The sequence below is a fragment of the Pongo abelii genome, chromosome 14, assembly GCF_028885655.2.
Source record: "Pongo abelii isolate AG06213 chromosome 14, NHGRI_mPonAbe1-v2.0_pri, whole genome shotgun sequence".
Classification (NCBI taxonomy): Eukaryota; Metazoa; Chordata; class Mammalia; order Primates; family Hominidae; genus Pongo; species Pongo abelii.
Window position 1 is genome coordinate 24,799,605 of NC_071999.2, and position 19,376 is coordinate 24,818,980.

At 42.1% G+C, this 19,376-nt stretch overlaps 1 protein-coding gene across 1 annotated transcript in view; it reads right to left on the reverse strand.

Annotated features, from left to right (window-relative positions):
* LOC129047416 (POTE ankyrin domain family member A-like) overlaps positions 1–19,376 on the reverse strand; it is a 117,824-nt gene that overhangs the window by 28,250 nt on the left and 70,198 nt on the right. Inside the window, exons 23-25 of the mRNA XM_063714854.1 lie at positions 15,854–19,333; positions 4,474–4,816; positions 2,181–2,602 (exon numbers count right to left, since the gene is read on the reverse strand). The gene's annotated coding sequence lies outside the window, so the exon portion shown is untranslated. The remainder of the gene's footprint in view (positions 1–2,180; positions 2,603–4,473; positions 4,817–15,853; positions 19,334–19,376) is intronic.

A 19,376-nucleotide genomic window follows, 5' to 3' on the forward strand; every position in this document is an offset into this window, starting at 1 on the left:
GAATGGGCTAGCATACCTGTGTCCCTTACATCCTTGCCAACACAGTTTTTTATTACCGAACTTTTGGATCACTACAAAGGAAACAATTGAAAAATAACATCACTGGGTAGATTTATTCTGCATTTCTTTCCATGAGTAAAAATAATTTTTTGTGTATTTAACAACCATTTTATTTTTCCCTATACATTTTTCTTTTCTTTTCTTTTTTAAGAGACGGAGTCTCACTCTGGCACCCAGGCTGGAGTGCAGTGGCAGTTCACTGCAACCTCTGCCTCCCGGGTTTAAGCAAGTCTCCTGCCTCAGCCTCCTGAGTAGCTGGGACTACTGGTGGACGGTGCCACACCCAGCTAATTTTTTGTATTTTAGTAGAGACGGGGTTTCATTGTGTTGCCCAGGCTGGTCTTGAACTCCTGAGCTCAGGCAATCCACCTGCCTCAGCCTCCCAAAGTGCTAGGATTACAGGCATGAGCCACCGCACGTGGCCTTTTTCTTATTGGTTATTAGAACCATTTATATAGCAGGAGAATGGGCCCTTAACCTGTGACATGAATTGCAAATAATTTTTCTCAGTTTCAACACTAGTTTTTTAAAACTTTTTCCCAAAGCATAACATACATAGATAAATGAAGGGTATAACTGAAGGAAGTTTCACAATCTGAACACATCTGCATTGCCAGCAGCACAGATGGAGAAGCATAACACTGCCAGTACTACCCAAGCCACCCCTAAGCCCGCTTCCCAAGCCACCTGCCAATCCAAGTGTGACTGCCCTTGCTGCTTGCTCTGCAGAGGAGTGCACTTTTGAGCTGCACGCAGATAGAATTACAGAGTGTGTTCTTAGTCAGCCTCATGTCATTCCACACATTCCTGAGATTCAACCATGTTGCTGCATGTAGCTGTACATCACTCACTCACTGTGACCTAATAGTTCAGAGGATGAACAACATGATGATGAACCCCACATGCAGGTTTTGTTTCATTTTGTTTTTGCAGTGACTTGGAAAATTCCACTGCTGGTAAGAATTTGGGAGGTCGCTATTCTGAAGCTGGTACAAGTAGTGCTGCTGTGAACATTTTAGTGTCTTTTGGTGAACATACACACTTTTTCTACTGAGTAGAAGGTGTAGTATTAGTTGATAAAATATGAAGTTCATCAAGTTCACTTTACAAGACACTGCCATGCAGGTTTCTACAACAGTTGTACCAATTTACACTCCCACAAGCCATATGAGAATTCCATGACCTTTTCAGGGACAAAGTCAATATCTACTGTTCAGTCTGCATCTTCACTGATCTTTTGAGATCAAGATATCCCTGACCAAGTTGTAACTAACTTACCTCCAAATTTTTGACCCCTATTTCCACTACTGAACACTTCCACCTCAAACCACAATCACCTAAAATCTACACTTTCTTCTGATTCCTGCACCCCTCAGGTAATGGAATTGCCATTTCCCCAAGTAACTCAGACCACAGACCTTATTTTCTTCCTGCCTCTCTACTATCCCCGACATCCCACCCAAAATCCTAGCCACTTTACTTCTATGTTTTTCATTAGCTAGTTTCATTTTCACTGGGACACCTAGATTTCTACAACATCCTAAAGACTGTCCCATTCAAATGACCTCCACTGCCAGGAGAAGACTCACAAAGTTAAGTTCCACAAGCAATGAGTCCTGCCGCTTTCCAGAGACACTTCAATCTCTGGCATGGTTGTTAAAACTCGATCTACCTCCTGGCCCTACTGACCTCTCCATCTTCATCTCCTAGTCTCTGGCCACTCCCCTCATTCTGCCATAAAGGCTGGGCACACTGGACCATGCACCTTCTCAAACACGCCCACGCTTCACCATCTCCTTTTCTTTCCACTGGGCTTTCCCTCTGTTTGGAAAATTATCATGCCCCAAAGGATTACCTGTTAAAACTCTGCCTCGAAAGTGCCCACCTCTGTGAAGTTCTTTTGCTACCTACTCATGCAAGTTGTTTTTCTCTAAACTTCAAATGCTTTTGGCTGCTGTCTCTTGTGATGCTGATTATGGTGTCTTGTATTTGTGTCTTATCCCTCTGGGCTGATGGAGAGTTTCTCAAGGATTGGAATAATGCGTCACTTATTGCTGTAATTCCACATCACTGGATATTTGGGAGAAGCTTAGGACAAGCAGTGGGTAGAATAATTTCACCTCTGGCCCCTTCTGAGCCTATTCACAGTAAGTCTGGGCTTGACAGGCAGGTGAGCACCTTGGTTCCTTCCAGCTACAGAGGAGCCAGGGCCTGGGGATGGCAGCACAGCATCTTCACAGGCTAAGGCTCAAAATGCCATGGCCCGTCGTTCTGCAGACCTAAGCTAGGTTATACTTTCACTGTCAGAGATCATGCTGATCGGCAACCAAACTGCTTCCTTTAATGCTCTTATGAAAATGGTACAGTAAATGTGTTTATCCACATATACTTACTTTACTTACTTACATACTTACAACCAGATCTCAAGTCTTCAGTCAACTCATCACATTTTGTTTGCTCATAAAAGATGTGTGACAGGAAAGGTCCATGACCCATCTGCCCTCTTCATTTTCACAAACCATATTCTGCATGAGATTCATTTCTAAAAAACACAATTCCCAAACTATCCATTGGCACATGTAACAACTAAAATGATAACACATTAGCACGTAATTGTTTTATCTAGATGACTGCCTTAGTTATCAACAGTACTGAAGTCTGCCCAAAATTTGTTGGAAAAATAAAAATCCATTTCCCCAAATGAAAATATCTCTTTGATAGAAGAAAAGCCAGCCTTGCTCATGAAAAAAGGCTGTTAACTGAGAATGAGAAATAAAGGGAAAGAATGCTAAGACATAGAAAGGTACATTTCCACTAGATCTCTGATGAAAGATACTATTTCTGAGCAATTCTCCCTATACTAGTATATTTGAAATTTTGTTTGAACTATAAAACACTTAAATATTTCAACCTAAAAGATTGACACAGTCCATATGAAACTATGCCCTATTCAAAATGTACAAATATCTGTTTCTTTTTTTTATAGTTACAGTGACAGTTCATTATAAAGCATACAAATGAACAGCCAGATGGAGATACTCAGGGCAGCAAGGTCTGGAGGAGTCCTGGGTACAGAGCTTCTGTGCCCTCTCCAACTGGTCCTTCTAGCACATCAATATATTCACCAACTAGGAAGCTCTCCAAGCCTTATTGCTGAGTGTTTTTATCTAGGTGTCATTTTACAGGTATAATTGGTTAAATCATTGGCCATGTGATTGAGCTCAATTCTAGCCCCCTTCCTCTCCCCAGAGTTTGGGAGGGTTAAAGTTCCAACCCCCTAATTACATGATTGATTTTTTCCGGCAACTAGCCTTTATCCTGAAGCCATCCAGCCAGTCTCCCCGTCCCACATCCAAGAACCACCTTGCTGGGATAAATTCAGGTGTGGTCCACAGGGGTTGGTATGAATAACAAGACACCCTTGTTCAGGAAATTCCTAGGGTTTGTGAAGCTCTGCTCCAGGAACTTGGGAAAAAACCCAAACGTACTTTTAAAAATTATACCACAAACTTGTAATTTGGGAGTGGTTAGTACCTATTGGAAGTGGTAGGTACCTATCTAAAAGCCTCAGTCATAAGTGAGAGAAAGAATATTATTTTAATGTCCTATTACAGAGTGAAAGTGCAACAGAACTATTGCAACATAAATGGTAGTTCAGATAGGACAAATATGACCTTTAAATTTGGGTGTGATGAGTTTTAAATGTTCTTGGACTTTTTTTCACCAAGTTAGATAACTGTAAGTGAAAGGAAATGAGGCAGATCAAATAACTTGTTGAAATATTACATCCCTGATAACTAGTGACATATATTTAATGTTTGTTATAAACACCCTGTAGGTACTGCCTTTAGTGAACCAATTTAGATGAGATCCCCTGGGTATCAAAGCCATGAGAACAATGGCATATTTTGAGAAGGATATTTTCCTATTTTGAAGGATTTCTGCTTAGAATCTATGTGCTTATATATCTTAATACAGGATTGGAAAGGAACAACTTATCTGTTAACAGGAATACTTCAGTCATCAGTGCTTCTGGTGGGGGGAAAAAAGGAGGGAGCAGAGAACCACTTAATAAAAGTGGAAAAACTGTAATAGTGTTCCTCTGAGACATATTTTTAATAAAATTATGTTTTCATTTGAAAATCAGAATCAAAGGCATATTTAACTACAGTGAAAATAGCTGTTTTTAATCACCAAGGCTATCAAACGTGATGATACAAATTTAGATAACATGATACAGCTTCTTCAATGTAATATAAACCTAATCATATTCACATATTTACAGATGAGTAAAAGTGTTTTACCATCCAGTGACTCATTTAGGTGGAAGGCACCTATTTCTTAATTGTATTGTTTTAACCTTGAATAAATAAAAACTTGTGTTTCTTTTATTGTTTTTTCAAGCCCACTTACTTTCAATGGACTCATGACAGTCACATGTTCTTTTCACAAGTTGGTGACCAAAGGGTATTAGTGAAATTAATTCTATGGTCACTAATAGGCTTCAGAGACACTGTGTCCACATTTTCTTGAAGGGACACTGTAGGAGTCTCAGGGTGTAAACATCCATTCATGTGCAAAACTGTCTTGCATCTGATGCCACATGCTTATGTTGATAAGGAGACTGTGCCTCCTCATACAGGATCAGTCAGGTCAAAACCACTTTTGTGGGCATTTGCATCATGAAAATTAACAGAACTGAGTGTCACACTAGTAGACTGAGAGTTTTCACCAGAATATCTTCTCTTGCATTTTTCTTTAAAAAAGAATCAGTAACAGAGCCATAGTAAATTTAATGTTTCATAACTCACTCTAAAATTTATGGGAAAATTTATGTAGTTGATATAAAATGAATATGGGAGAACAATATACAATATTTACTGTATTCCAGACTACATGTGAACCAAAAGTAAGTGGCTGTCCAAAACCAAACATTATGATGCAGTCATAAAAAATACACACATAAACAGATTCAGATACTGAAAGTGGGTCTTAGGTTTCCATTACATCAGGGGTTCCCAACCCCCAGGCCACAGACATCAACAGATTTTGATACAAAAAGTGGGTCCTGTGTATCCATTACATGACAGAATGATAGCGTGTCAGCTTAACTTTTGTCATTACCAATCATTGTCTCTACAAGGGTGGTCAGCCCATTATTGTGACCAGCCTCCTAAAGTTAATATGAGTAACAGTCCCTGAAAACACAGATATTAGTATCTTTTAATAGGAGTAAAATAGTGGATACTACAAATGCCCCTGAGGAGTCCAATAAAATTTGTATCAAACACAGCAGATTTAACCAATGCCTTAAAATTATGCTCTGCATCACATTTTTCCAAGTGGCACATCTTATTCTCTCCTAAAATTATAACTGCTGAAAAGGGGCTCAGATGTCTTCAATGTTTGTAGACATTTGGCTGCCACCATGGTCTTGAGGCCAATAAAACCTATTAACAGCAGTCCCTTCTGCTATAAGATGAGCAATAAGGAGAGCAGCTTGATAAGGCCCAGCTTCCGAAAGTTACAACACTAAAATTCTAAATAAAAGATTCTGGCTTAAAGATTTAGATGTGAAAGTATTAGGAAAATATACAGATGGATTTGCTTATAGTCTTCAGTGGATAACATCTAAATATAACACTAATGTTTTGAATTGTGTCCCTTCAAAAAGATACATCCAAGTCCTAAGCCTGGTAACTATGAATTGTTTTGTTATTATTCTAGAACAAGGTGTTTGCAGATGCAGTTTATTTAAGAATTTTCAGATGAGGCTTTCCTGCGTTTGGGATGGATCTTAAGCACAATGACCAATGTCCTTATCAGAGAAAAGAAGGAAAATTTTCAGACAGACACACCAAGGCCAAGGCCAAGCAAAGAGAGAGACAGAACCTGGAGTGATGGTGCTACAAGCCAAGGAATACCAAGAACCACCAGAAGCTAGGAGACCCAGGGAGGATTCTCCCCTAGAGCCTTTGGGGAGAGCACCACCCTGCCAACACCTTGATTTCAAACTTTTGGCTTCCATAAACCTGAGGGAATAAATTTCTGTTGTTTTAGGCCAGCATGACTGTGGTAATTTGTTCTGGCAGGCCTAGGAAACTGACACACACATTAAAGCCTAAGATTCATAAAGATCAACATATTTTCGTAACATAGAAACCTTATAAAACCAATAGTTAAGATATGAATATCCCAATAGAAAAAAAGACAAAAATGACAAAGAAATGCCATTTAAAACTGGATAACTACTTTTCATATACAACATTTGAAAAGATTAAAAAGAAGCGTGATGTGAAAAACTAGCTTTCTCGCCCACAAAGCAACTTAAAAGAATCTTGAATAAAGAATGCAGTTACAACTTCTAGCTTCCAATTCTGCACATCGAGAGCCTGGAAGTCACCACTCCATCCCAACAACAAGTAAAAGATGAACAAACTGACAAGTCAACAATTCTTCTGAGATCTGTGAAAGAAGTGAGGTCATAGCACAAACCACTGCCTCCAAAGCTGGAGAGACAGACAGGTGGATCTAGAGAATTATAACATATGGGAGCATAAACTCCCAAGCAGAGGCCCCCACAGTAGCCACAGCCAAGGTAGGAAAGCCTGAAATGCAATTGAGGAATTGCTGCATGCTCAGTGTGGAAGTCTGAGAGAAAATTCCAGGGGGCCCAGTCATAGGGGGGCTCCTATGCTTTTGTGAGTTTTACCTCCAGGAACATGACCAGCAAATACTGGAGAAATATCCCCCTGGACTTCCAGCAAGGAGAAGGAAAAGGGGCAACTTTGAAATATGGCAGGGAACTTTGCTCTTAATTAGGTCAGCCCTCAGGAAAACTGATTAACCAGAGCCTAACCTGCTGGGGTTTCAGCTGAGCCTAACTAGCCTAGGGGATGGGAAATACCCAAATCCAGCTCCCTCTAGCCACCCTGTTCAACCTAAGAGGGAGAAAGACTGAGACACACTTGTGAACTGCACAGTTCAAAGGCACAGGCTCACTTAAAGACTGAGACCACAACACAGAATTGTCTAATGCTTTCCCTCCGAAACATCTTACCACAACATGTTGACAGGCCAATTCACAGCCATTCTTTTTACTTAATATATCACATCCAGCTAGCAATAAAAAGTTCCAATTTAGTAAAAGGCAAAAAACACAGTTTGAAGAGACAGAGCAAGCATCAGAAACAGATATGGCAGGGATGTAGGCATATTCAGGTCAGAAATTAAAAACAATTACGATGAACATGCTAAGGGCTCTAACGGATACAGGAGACAAATGCAAGAACAGATTTTCAATGCAAGCAGAGATGAAATGTCTAAGAAAGAATCAAATAGAAATGCCAAAGGTCAAAAACTGTAACACATGAGAAATGCCTGAAAGAGACTCTCAACTTGAGGATATGCCAATGGAAACTTCCAAAACTGAAAGGAAAGACAACAATAAATGGAAAAAAAGAAAAAGAATCTCAAAAAACTTTAGGAAAACCATAAGACCTGTGAGTCAAAAACCACAATCTCAAAAGTGTAGGTAACATATGCCTAATGGAAATATCAGAAGGTGACAAACCAAAAGGAATAGAAGACATATTTGCAACAATAATGATTTAGAATTTCCCCAATTTAACTCAGACACCAAATCACATAACCAGGAAGCTCACAGAACACCAGACAAGATAAAGATGTTATTGCAATGGGACTGGTCTTGAAGGATAGAGGGAAAGATAAAGACCAAAATCAACACTATATCTAAGCATATTATTTTCAAACTACATAAAATCAAAGATAAAGAAAAAATCCTAAGAGAAGCCAGGTGGGGGGCTGAAAGGAAATCACCTTACTTATAGAGAAACAAAGAACAACATCTGAAATCTCAGAAAATATTCAAAACAAGAATTGAGTGAACTATTTGAAAAAGATTAAAGAAAGAGACCACCAACCTATAATTCTGTACCTTGAAAAACTATCCTTCAAAAGTAAAGAAGCCAAGGCCTGGAATGAAACTGTAATATTTTCCTCCAAGTGCTTACATTTGCTATAAATCAGTCTGATTTTGCTATAAACAAGTAGACTTCTAACTAATATTAATAAGTGCTTTTTTTTTTAGAGACAAGGTCTCACTCTGTCACCCAGGCTGGAGTGCAGTGGTATGATCATGGCTCACTACAGCCTCGACCACCTGGGCTCAAGCAATCCTCCTGCCTCAGCCTCCTAGGCAGCTAAGACTACAGGCACGTGCCACTGTGCCTGGATAGTTTTATATATATATTTAGTAGGCATGAGGTCTCACTTTTGCAGACCAGCCTCGACACCACCCGTAGGGTACCCAAAGTCCGGTGGTGACAAAGGAATGAGAAGAGACAGGTTAAGAGTTCATAAAGGTGGGAGCCAGGGGCCAGCTGCAAAATGGAGGCTGCAAAAAGGCACCAAGCTCTGGTCTCCACACTATTTATTGAATACACTCACTTAGCTCTAAGAAGCAGATGTGCAGGGGTGAAACGGTGAAAAGGGGGCAGTGTGTCATACACCTATCTATAGCAGTGGCAGTTTAGGTAAATTTTCTTGTGTTGAAGCAGCATAAACTTAACTACTGATTTATTCTTTAACTTATCGGAGAGCAGCTGTGGTGAGTGGGACTAACTAGGAGCCGGCATATCTGGCCACATTCCAGTGCTTCAAAGGAGTGTCTTTTTCCTTGAGCACAGTGTTTATAGATAAGAGAGCAGGTCTCGCTCTGAGCATGGGAACATGATGGCAATTAAGAGGCTTTCCTCCTCAGAGGCCTCTTGTGGCTTTCCACAACTTATTGTGCTGTATTTTTACGGCCAGTTTATGCAGCCACCCCACAAGCCCTTTTCCCAACATGCCCCCCTTTTTTTCTTTTGTAAAACCGCCATTGCTATCATGGCTTGTTCATGGTGTCTGGTCTCTCTCCAGAGGCATCTTCCACATCTGCAGACTAAAAGCAAACAGCATAAACAGATACACATTAAAGCAAAATTTGCAATAGTTGATCCTCCCATGGTCTTAATCCATTTAAGAGGGTTTATCTTTGAAAGTCCATCAGCAGCTCCAGCGAGAATCTCAGTCCCAGGCAGGAGAGTTAAATCAGCCTGAGATGCTTCAAAAACCTGTTCCTTTAATTTGGCTATATCCAACGTTAAATTTCCATCCCTTCCTTCCAGATGATGTCTTTTTCCCAGTGATGTTCAGTAGCATTATACGAATGGGGAGTTATGCAGAAATCAGAAGTATTCCAATCACATTGCATTTATCATCGATGCTCTAAGCTCATTATATGATCTCCCATCCAAGTAACAGTCTAAGATCATTTATTTGATTTGCCAATTGTCGGTCTATCTGGATCTGAGAATTCCACAATTTTGAGGAATTATTTTGCCAATTATTTACATATTCTGCAGTTTGAACAGAGGAGTGTAAGGCAATTCCAGCAGCCGCAGCAGTAGCTGTGACAGGAATAAGGCCCATAATGACTGCTACAAGGGTAAAAATAAATCTTTTTGTTCTGGTAAACACTCCCTTTAACATTTCTGTGATGGTATGAATGGAAGGAGAGGCTTCCTTCCCAAGGTCTATTGAAGGAAACTGGTATCCAAACTCCTTCTCTAGCCCTCACCAGCAACGCAGATGTTTTCACACCAAATGTGGAATCAATACAGGTGAAAAGGCAACAGTTTTGACAAGTAATAGTTTGAGAATTAGGTCGAATATCAATATTTCTGACCATCAACATAAATGGAGGCTTGACACAACTCTGAATGGGCACCGTTCGGTTGGAAGAAAACTGATACACAAACTGAAGTCTCTCACCTTTTCCCTCAAGGTAATATTTTCCTTCCCAAACCCGAAAATGAGATTGGGCCACCATTAACTTCCATAATTCAGAATGTTCAGGGCCTATTATTGGATTAATCATTTTTGGATGTGAGCCAGCCATACCAAAATTGGTCCAAATTATGGGAAACTGGGCACGTTTTTCAGTGTAAATAGTGTCATCTCTTTGACAGTATAGTTCCTCTTTTAGTCTTGTCTTGCATCTATCATTCTGATTGGTACAATTAACTGCAAAGGTCCCCTTAGGGGACCAATCAATGATTCCATAGGAATTATTTTGCAGTACCACAGTGTGATTAGAGATGCAATCCTTCCAAATCAATATTTCTAAATCCTTTGATCAATGTTGAGGTTATTGACACCTCTCTTTTCTGGGCTTAAACTGTTCCAATTGAACTGAACTCTGTGAATGATCCAGGCTCCATCCAGAAAATAAATGATAGGATACTAGTCTTCGATTATGACCTGGAATTTTAACTAGCCAATAATGTCGATAGCATTTTAGGCAACTGACAGCTGGCCCTATGCAAAGAGGGGGGAACTGATAACCCACGGACACATTTATTAACATTCCTTCTTCCTCTGGGTGAGAGGGCCCAGGAGTATCTGTAGGCTCAGGCATCCAAACACTGTCATTAACATAAACCTCAACCGGGGGTTCCAACCATGTGACAGGCCTAATTAAAGGCAGAAATTACCACAATCATAGCCACCATCAGGTTACTCGAGGTTAGTGGTTTTTGTTGTGCCTTCAGGTTTTCTTCTGCAAGCTGGGTCAGCCTCTTGATCTGTCCCCAAGTTGGTGGGCTCGCTTGATGGGTTTTGTAGGTCTTCATCTGGTTGGCTGAAATGTTCATTTGAGCCATCAGGCATGCCGGGGGGGTGGAGATCTTGGTTCCAAAGTCCTTTTCTCTTCTTTGGAATTTTGCTCATGGTAGAGTTTAAGATGTCTTGTAGGTACCCAAACTGGAAGCCGGTTTTCTCCTGGGGCAATACAAGCAAACCCTCTTCCCCAGGTTATAACTTTCCATCTTTCCCAGGTCTTTGCTTTAGAGTGTTTCCACTACACAGGCTTTCCTTCATGAACATTTACCTTCTGTTCTGTTAAATGCTGTTCAGCTGCTGTAGTAACCTGATCCTGGGAGATGTTCAAAAAATTTAAGGTAAGAAGAGCCAATTGTAATTGCATATGAGGGGTGGAATACTCCCTATCTCCCTCTGTTTTCTGTTTATGTAATTGGATTTTTAAGGTTCAACTGGCTCGCTCAACAATCACTTGCCCTTGAGAATTATAGGGGATACTCGTACTGTGTTCAATGCTCCACTGTTTTAAAAATGTTTGGAAAGATCTACTACAGTAGCCTGGTCCATTGTCTGTTTTTAATTTTTGTGGAATTATTATCACAGCAAAACAGGAAAGCAAGTGTCTTTTTATATGTGCTGCAGTTTTGCCGATTTGGCAAGTAGTCCATATAAAATGAGAATATGTATCTATAGTCACATGGACATGAGAAAGTTTGCCAAATGCAGGAATGTGAGTGACATCCATTTGCCAGATCATGTTAGTTGCCAACCCTAGAGGGTTAACACCAGTTCCTTGATGCAGTAGTTGCAGTACCTGGCACTGAGGACAATGTTGTACAATGTCCTTGGCCTGTTTCCATGTAATTTGATATTTGTTTTTAAGTCCTACTGCATTAAGGTGTGTTAATGAGTGGAAACTTTGGGCATCAGTAAGTACGAGGGAAACCAACAAGTCAGCTTGCTCATTAGCCTCAGTCAAGGGTCCTGGAAGATTGGTAAGTGCTCAGATATGAGTTACATAGAAAGGAAAATCCCAAGTATGCACAGCTGTTTGTAAAGAGTTGAACAATTGATAAAGCTGTTCATCAATAAATATATTTAATTAAGGCAGTTTCAATATGCTGAGTAGCTTGCACAATATAAGCTTAATCTAAAACAATATTAACTGGCTGATTAAAATCTTCTAATACTGTTATCACCAACTGTAATTCAGCTCTTTGGGCTGAGGAAAAGTTAGCGTGGATAACTTTATCACAAGGTCCCACATACGCCACTTTCCCAGTACTAGAGCCATCAGTAAAAACAGTCACGGCTCCTTCCAAAGGGGTATCACGAGTAATTTTTGGAACAACCCATGTAGTTAATTTTAAGAACTGGAAAATTTTATTTTTAGGATAATGATTATCAATACATTCCACAAATTCTGCTAAATTAACTTGCCATGTAACTGAGTTAATAAATGACTGCTTAACTTGATTTTTGTTCATTGGAACTATAATCCTATTGGGCTCAGTGCCACAAAGTTTAACAATTTGCATACGAACCTGTCCAATTAAAATTGCCATCTGATCTAAATATACTGTAAGTGCTTTTATGGTATTATGTGGCAAAAAGGACCATTCAACTAAATCATCATTTTGAACAATAACCCCCACTGGGGTGTGTGAAGTAGGGAACACAATGAATTGTAAAGGCAAGTCTGGGTCAATCCTACTGACCTGGGCTTGCTGAATTTTTTATTCAATTACTCTTAACTCTTTCATGGCCTCAGGTGTTAGTTCTCTTTTACTGTGTAAGTTGGAATCTCCCCTCAATATTGAGAAGAGATTAGACATAGCATAAGTAGGAATTCCTAAGGTGGGCCGAATCCAATTAATATCTCCTAACAATTTTTGAAAATCATTTAAGGTTTTTAAAGAATCTTTTCTAATTTGAACCTTCTGAGGCTTAATGGCTCTATCCTGTACTTGCATTCCCAAATCCTGAAAAGGAGTGGTTGTTTGAATTTTGTCAGGTGCTATAAGCAATCCAGCGTTTGTAATTGCCTTTTGCAAAGATGAATAACATTGAATAAGTTGGTCTTTATTTTTTGCTGCACACAGTATGTCATCCATATAATGGATGATGTAACAGTCTGGAAATTGATCGCTAACAGGCTGGATAGCTCTGCCTACAAAAGTCTGACAAATTGTGGGACTGTTTAATATACCCTGGGGCAAAACTTTCCAATGATATCTAGCTGCAGGTTCTTTGTTATTAACGGCAGGGATGGTAAAGGCAAATTTTTTGAAATCTGCCTATGCTAAAGGAATTGTAAAAAAGCAGTCTTTTAAATCTATAATAACAAGTGGCCAGTCTTTAGGTATCGTGGTGGGGGATGGGAGCACGGGTTGTAAGGCTCCCATCGGTTGAATTACAGCATTGACCACTCGCAAGTTGGTCAGCATGCACCATCTAACGTACTTTTTCTTAATTACAAATACTGGGGAATTCCAAGGAGAGAAAGTGGGTGAAACATGTCCTTTTTCTAGTAGTTCTTTAACTATTTCATGAAGCACCCCCAACTTTTCCTTAGGGAGCAGCCACTGTTTGACCCAGACAGGGCGCTGGGTCATCCATTTTAAAGGAATTGGATCTGGCGGCTTAACAGTGACCACTCCCACAAATAACTTAATCCTTTTCTGCTTTTCCAGTAACTTGTATAGGTTCTGATGTGACATTTTCCTGTCTTCCTAACCCTTTACCAGGCATATAGCCCATTTTAACCATTATCTTCTGACTCTCTGGACTATACAGAGGCATTGGGATAGAAATCTCAGTACCCCATTGTTGCAACAAATCTCCTCCCCACAAATTGACAGAAATAGGGGTGATAATGGGTTGAATTGTACCCTCCTGCTCATCTGGGCAAAAGCACTGAAGAACAGAAGAACCCTGATACACTTCCGAAGCTGTGCCAACTCCCACTAATCCTATAGAGGCCTTTTGTTTAGGCCACTGCTTAGGCCATTGATTAAGGGAAATGATGTGCTGGTTCCCAATTTAATGTATAGCAAAAGTGATAATTGAGCTATTGGGTCTCCTGGATTAGCACTCCGACGTGCAGTGAAAGAAAGAACAAGCTGAATTTCTCCCTGATACTCAGAGTCCACAACTCCTATGTGAATCTGCACACCCTTTAAATTTAGACTGGATCTTCCTAATAATAGTCCCACTGTGCTATCTAGTAGTGGCCCGTACACCCCCAGGGGGACCTTACAAGGAGGCTTTCCAGGGAGTATGGACACCGCTTCTGTACAGCACAAGTCTACCGCTGTGCTCCCTGAGGTGGCGGAGGACAAGTGTGATAAGTCTGCAATGGGATAGGTTGGGCTGGATTGGCTGGCTGGGTTAGATACACACCATTTTGGATCAGGCCCAGGGCTGGCCCCTCTATCCATTTCCCAAAAACGGCTGTCCATCTTTATCAAACTTTGAATGACACTGACTTGCCCAATGTTTTCCTTTTTTACATCGTGAGCATATGCCTGGCCCTCTGCTTTTTCCTGATGTGTTTTTGTTGTTCTGACCCTTCTTACATTGCTTTTTAGTATGTCCCATTTGTCCACAATTGTAACAGGACCCTGAGAACTTCTGTGTGTTATTTCCAACTTTTAAACTTGCCATTGCCTGGGCTAGGAGATTAGCTTTGTATACATGTCCTCCAATGCCATCACAGGCTTTAATATGTTCATTTAGTACCTTGTCTTCTGGTGCTTTTCCTTTAATAGGTCTAATGGCCGCCTGGCACTCAGAATTAGCATTCTCAAAGGCCAACAGTTGGACAACTGTCTCTCGGGCATGTGTGTCTGAGATAGCCTTTTGAACTGCATCTTGCAGGCAGGCAATGAAGTCCAGATAAGGTTCCTTAGGGCCCTGTCTAACTGAATTAAAGGAGGGATATGTAACACCAGGATCTTGAATCTTCTCCCAGGCCCTCATACACACTGACCTGAGCTGTGCAGTGGCTTCATCATTCATCACTATCTGTTGTTCTATTGTACCCCAGGCTTGTCCTATTCCAAGCAATTGATCAGAGGTAACGTTAACAAGAGGCTGAGATCTAGCATTTCTACGTGCCTGATTAGTGGCCTCATCTGTCTACCAAGTCTTAAATTGTAAAAATTGAGAAGGAGATAAAGTAGATCGAGCTAACGTCTCCCAATCACAGGGGCACTGACATTTGTCATAAGTCACAGCCTGTAATAAGGTCTGAACATAAGGTGAGTTAGGTCCACACTGCCCTATTGCTTGTTTTAGATCTTTTAATATTTTAAAAGGAAAAGGTTCCCAGTGAGCCTGAGCATGCCCCCAAGCCTGCCAAGGCGGTTATTATAATCACCGGAAACTGCCAAGCCTCTAAGTCCCCACTTTCTTGTACCTGACAAATGGAAGCCTGTATGCTCCTTTCTCCATAATGAACCGCAGGACGAGCCTCAATTGCTCCTTTACCATAATAATGAACAGCAGGGCGATCCTGAATTGCCACCTCTCCATAACGAACTGTGGGTCAGGCAATAATGAGCGCGGCAAGCCGAGTCTCGGTGAGACTAGTGTCGGGCTCCCTCCCCCAGCACTCACTGGGCTGAGGAGGAGGTGGCCATTCCGGACATTCCTCTGAAGGAGCCATGGGCTGAACAATTTTCTGAGTAGGTTTAGGGAAACTGGGGAGATTGGCAGAAATCACCTCTGGACTCTCCTTTTGGCTAGTACTTGGTAGAGGCGATTCAGAGTCCTGATCATCAAACTTCTCTCTCTCCTCCTCTGACTCAGCCTCATCATCTGTCTGACACCATTTCTGCACGCATCAAAGACCAAACTGACCAAACAGGCAAAGGAATTTTGTTTCCCTCTCTGTGTGCTTTTTAGAAGTCCTTTCCAACTCTTTCCCAATCTTTTAATTCCAAAGTTCCCTGTTTAGGGAACCAAGGACAAAACTGTTCCACAGCATGAAACTAATCCATAAGATTTTCCGTATCAACTTTTACTCCACCACGCTTCAAGAGCTGCCACAGCAAGCTCAAATATGTTGCGTACTTACTTTCAGTTTGTCCCATTTGTGTCCCTAGCTTTCTCCGAGCACCCCACTTACCTGCAGAGCTTAAAACTTTTTCGTCCTCGGGAGTCCTTTGTCCGTCGATCCTTCGTTTCACACGCTCGAGCATTTCTTCACCAGATTCTTTCAGGCCCCATGACTGGGCGCCAGAATGGTGGGGACCAGCCTCAACACCACCCACAGGGTACCCCAAGTCCGGTGGCAACAAGGGAATGAGAAGACACAGGTTAAGAGTTCATAAAGGTAAGAGCCAGGGGGCCAGCTGCAAAATGGAGGCTGCAAAAGGTGCCAAGCTCTGGTCTCCACACTATTTATTGAGTACAATCACTTAGATCTAAGAAGCAGATGTTCGGGGTGAAATGGTGAAAGGGTGGCAGTGTGTCATACACCTAATCTATAGCAGTGGCGGTTTAGGTAAATTTTCTTGTGCTGAAGCAGCATAAAGAAATTACTGATTTATTCTTTAATTACTGATTTATTCTTTAACTTATCAGAGAGCAGCTGTGGGGAGCGGGCCTAACTAGGAGCCAGCATATCTGGCCACATTCCAATGCTTCAAAGAAGTGTCTCTCTCCTTGAGTACAGTGTTTATAGATAAGAGAGCACGTCTTGCTCTGAACATGGGAACATAATGGCAATTAGGAGGCTTTCCTCCTCAGAGGCCTCTTGTGGCTTTCCACAACTTATTGTCCCATATTTTTATGGCCAGTTTATGCAGGCACCCCACAAGCCCTTTTCCCAATATCTCACTATGTTGTCTAGGCTGGTCTCCAAATCCTGGGCTCAAGTGATTCTCCTGCCTCAGCCTCCCCAAGTGCTGGGATTACAGGTGTGAGCCACCGCACCTGGCCATTAACACATATATATGTGAAAATACGTACAGAATATAAACTACTAAAAAAGTAAAAATTCTATGTCTTAATATAACTTTACCATGGATTTGTTAAAAACTAAGGTAAAAGTCATTAAAAAAATGATACAAAGCATAAAAGAACATCAATCAAAATTACAAAAACTCCAAAATGAGTGGACAAGGACCAAAAAAACTAATAAAACAACTAAAAAATTACTTAAGCAATAAAATGTAAGCTATGATGACACAACGACAGCTTGTATCTTAAAAAAAACAGGTTAGGGAAGTGCACGGTGGCTCATGCCTGTAATCCTAGCACGTTGGGAGTCTGAAGTGGGTAGATCACGAGTTCAAGAGATTGAGACCATCCTGGTGAACATGGTGAAACCCCTTCTCTACTAAAAATACAAAAATAGCTGGGCATGGTGGTGCACACCTGTAGTCCCAGCTACTCAGAAGGCTAAGGCAGGAGAATTGCTTGAACCCAGGAGGCAGAAATTGCAGTGAGCTGAGATTGTGCCAGTGCACTCCAGCCTGGCGACAGAGTGAGACTCTATCTCAAAAAAAACCCCCAAAAAACAAAACAAAAAACAAACAAAAAACCAGTTAAAGTAAGAATTTTTTTAAAAAATTAAAGGAATAAGGAAGTCTAGAGAGAGTAGCACTATCCTCAAAACTCTCACAATCCAGATGGTCACTGGGCCAGGGTAAGGTCTTGTGTCCTGACCCTTCCAGACGTTCAAAAAATCTGCAACACAGACAGAGTTTCTAGAGTCACTGGGGCAGCGGGGGGGGGGGGGGGGGGGAAAGGAGGAGGGAGGAGGGACTCCCTCGGGTGGGTGTGCAGGTCTCAGAGGGCTCCTCAGGCCCTGGAAGGTGGCCTTGGGCCCCTGGCCTCCCCAGAGTCCATCCACAGGGCACTGGGGCCTGTGTGCTGCTCTCTGCTGACAGGGTTGACTGGCACAGAGAGTGTCTATAAATGTTCTGCAGGAGGCACTGAACCCAGGCACATACAACGGCACCTTCAGGGGGCTGGACCATGGATACTGAAACAGATGTAAAGGGACTGGGAAGCTCAAGGATCAACAGGCAGAGTCCCACGGCCCTGGGCCCTGGGAGGAGCAGCAGGTTTGTTGACACAGGGCGAGATGGGGACCTACCCCTCTACCCGGACCCTCCATGCCATCCAGACAGAAGAGCTGCACATTAAATGTGTGCAGCTTCCTAGAGCATGTCATTGTTATTGCCTAATGAGACTTGATCTTTCCAACATCCCCACCAACCTTGTCTATGCATTTTAATTTTAAAAATCATTATGCTTTGGTAAAACATACATTTCTCACCTAATACATTCCAACATAAAATGATTACAGAAGACACTATGTTTTAAAGAGTAAAACACAGGATGTATATATATGTGCGTGCGTGTGTATATATATATTACAGGGTGTATATATATATATTATACACACAAACACACATTCATATGTATGTGTTAATTTCAAATTGGAAAATACATTTAAAACAGTGGCTCTCTGAATCCTGCCCCTCAACTCCTCCCAAGTGAGCATGGTCCTGACTTGTCTTCAGGGATTTGTTTTGTTGGCATCTGACACAGACACAAAACTGTCCATACCTGAGCCCGTGCTCTCTACACAGAGAAGCCTCCAACTTCATCTTGAGAAATGGGGCCATGAGGCCACCCCAGGCCCCCAGGTCTCCAAGGAGGCTGAGGGGTCCCTGGGACTGGGCACCTGCCAGCGGATCCTGGATTCTGGCCTTTCGCCTACTTGATGCCAAGACCTGAGTGCCCACAGGTGTACCATGCTGGGCTGGGTAGGCTGCTTGTGTGGCAAGAAGCCCGGGGGTGCCTCCCTCTCTCTCACACCTTTCCCAGGAAGCATGAAATGGGGATTCATGGTCAACCCCAGTGTCTCCTCATGATGAACTAGTGATGCTCCCTGTTGCTTCTGGGGGCTGGGAGGGTAGGGCTGGGTCCCCTCAAATGAACTTAGGTGGCACTGCAGACAAGAACACAGGGCATGGCCCTTGGAATCCTGCACATGGTAGCCTAAGCAGCACCTCAACCTTTCCTTCATTAAAGCAGCCTGTGGAGGGCTAAGCCCAGCAGGCCCAGGGCATCCTTCACTTGCCTGTAGGCTCAGGAGCTGCTATGAAGAGGGTGTCTGTTCCTTGGAGAATGTTCTCAGGGCATCCTTTATTTGCCTGTGGGGATTTCTAGCACAAAAAACAAAGGTCACAGCCAGGCGCAGTGGCTCACACCTGTAATCTCAGCACTTTGGGAGGCCGAGGCGGGTGGACCACAAGGTCAGGAGATTGAGACCATCCTGGCTAACATGGTGAAACCCCGTCTCTACTAAAAATACAAAAAATTAGCTGGGCGTGGTGGCAGGCGCATGTAGTCCCAGCTACTCGGGAGGCTGAGGCAGGAGAATGGCGTGAATGGGGGAGGCAGAGCTTGCAGTGAGCCAAGATCACGCCACTGCATTCCAGCCTGGGTGACAGAGCGAGACTCCATCTCAAAAAACAAACAAACAAACAAACAAAAACCAAAACACACACACACACACAAACAAAGGTCACAACAGGTCAGATCATCAGGCTCTTCAGCATCCTCATCCTCATTGAACTCGCTGGGTTTCCTGATGGGACAACAAGAGAGTGAGGGCAGCCATGGGAACACAG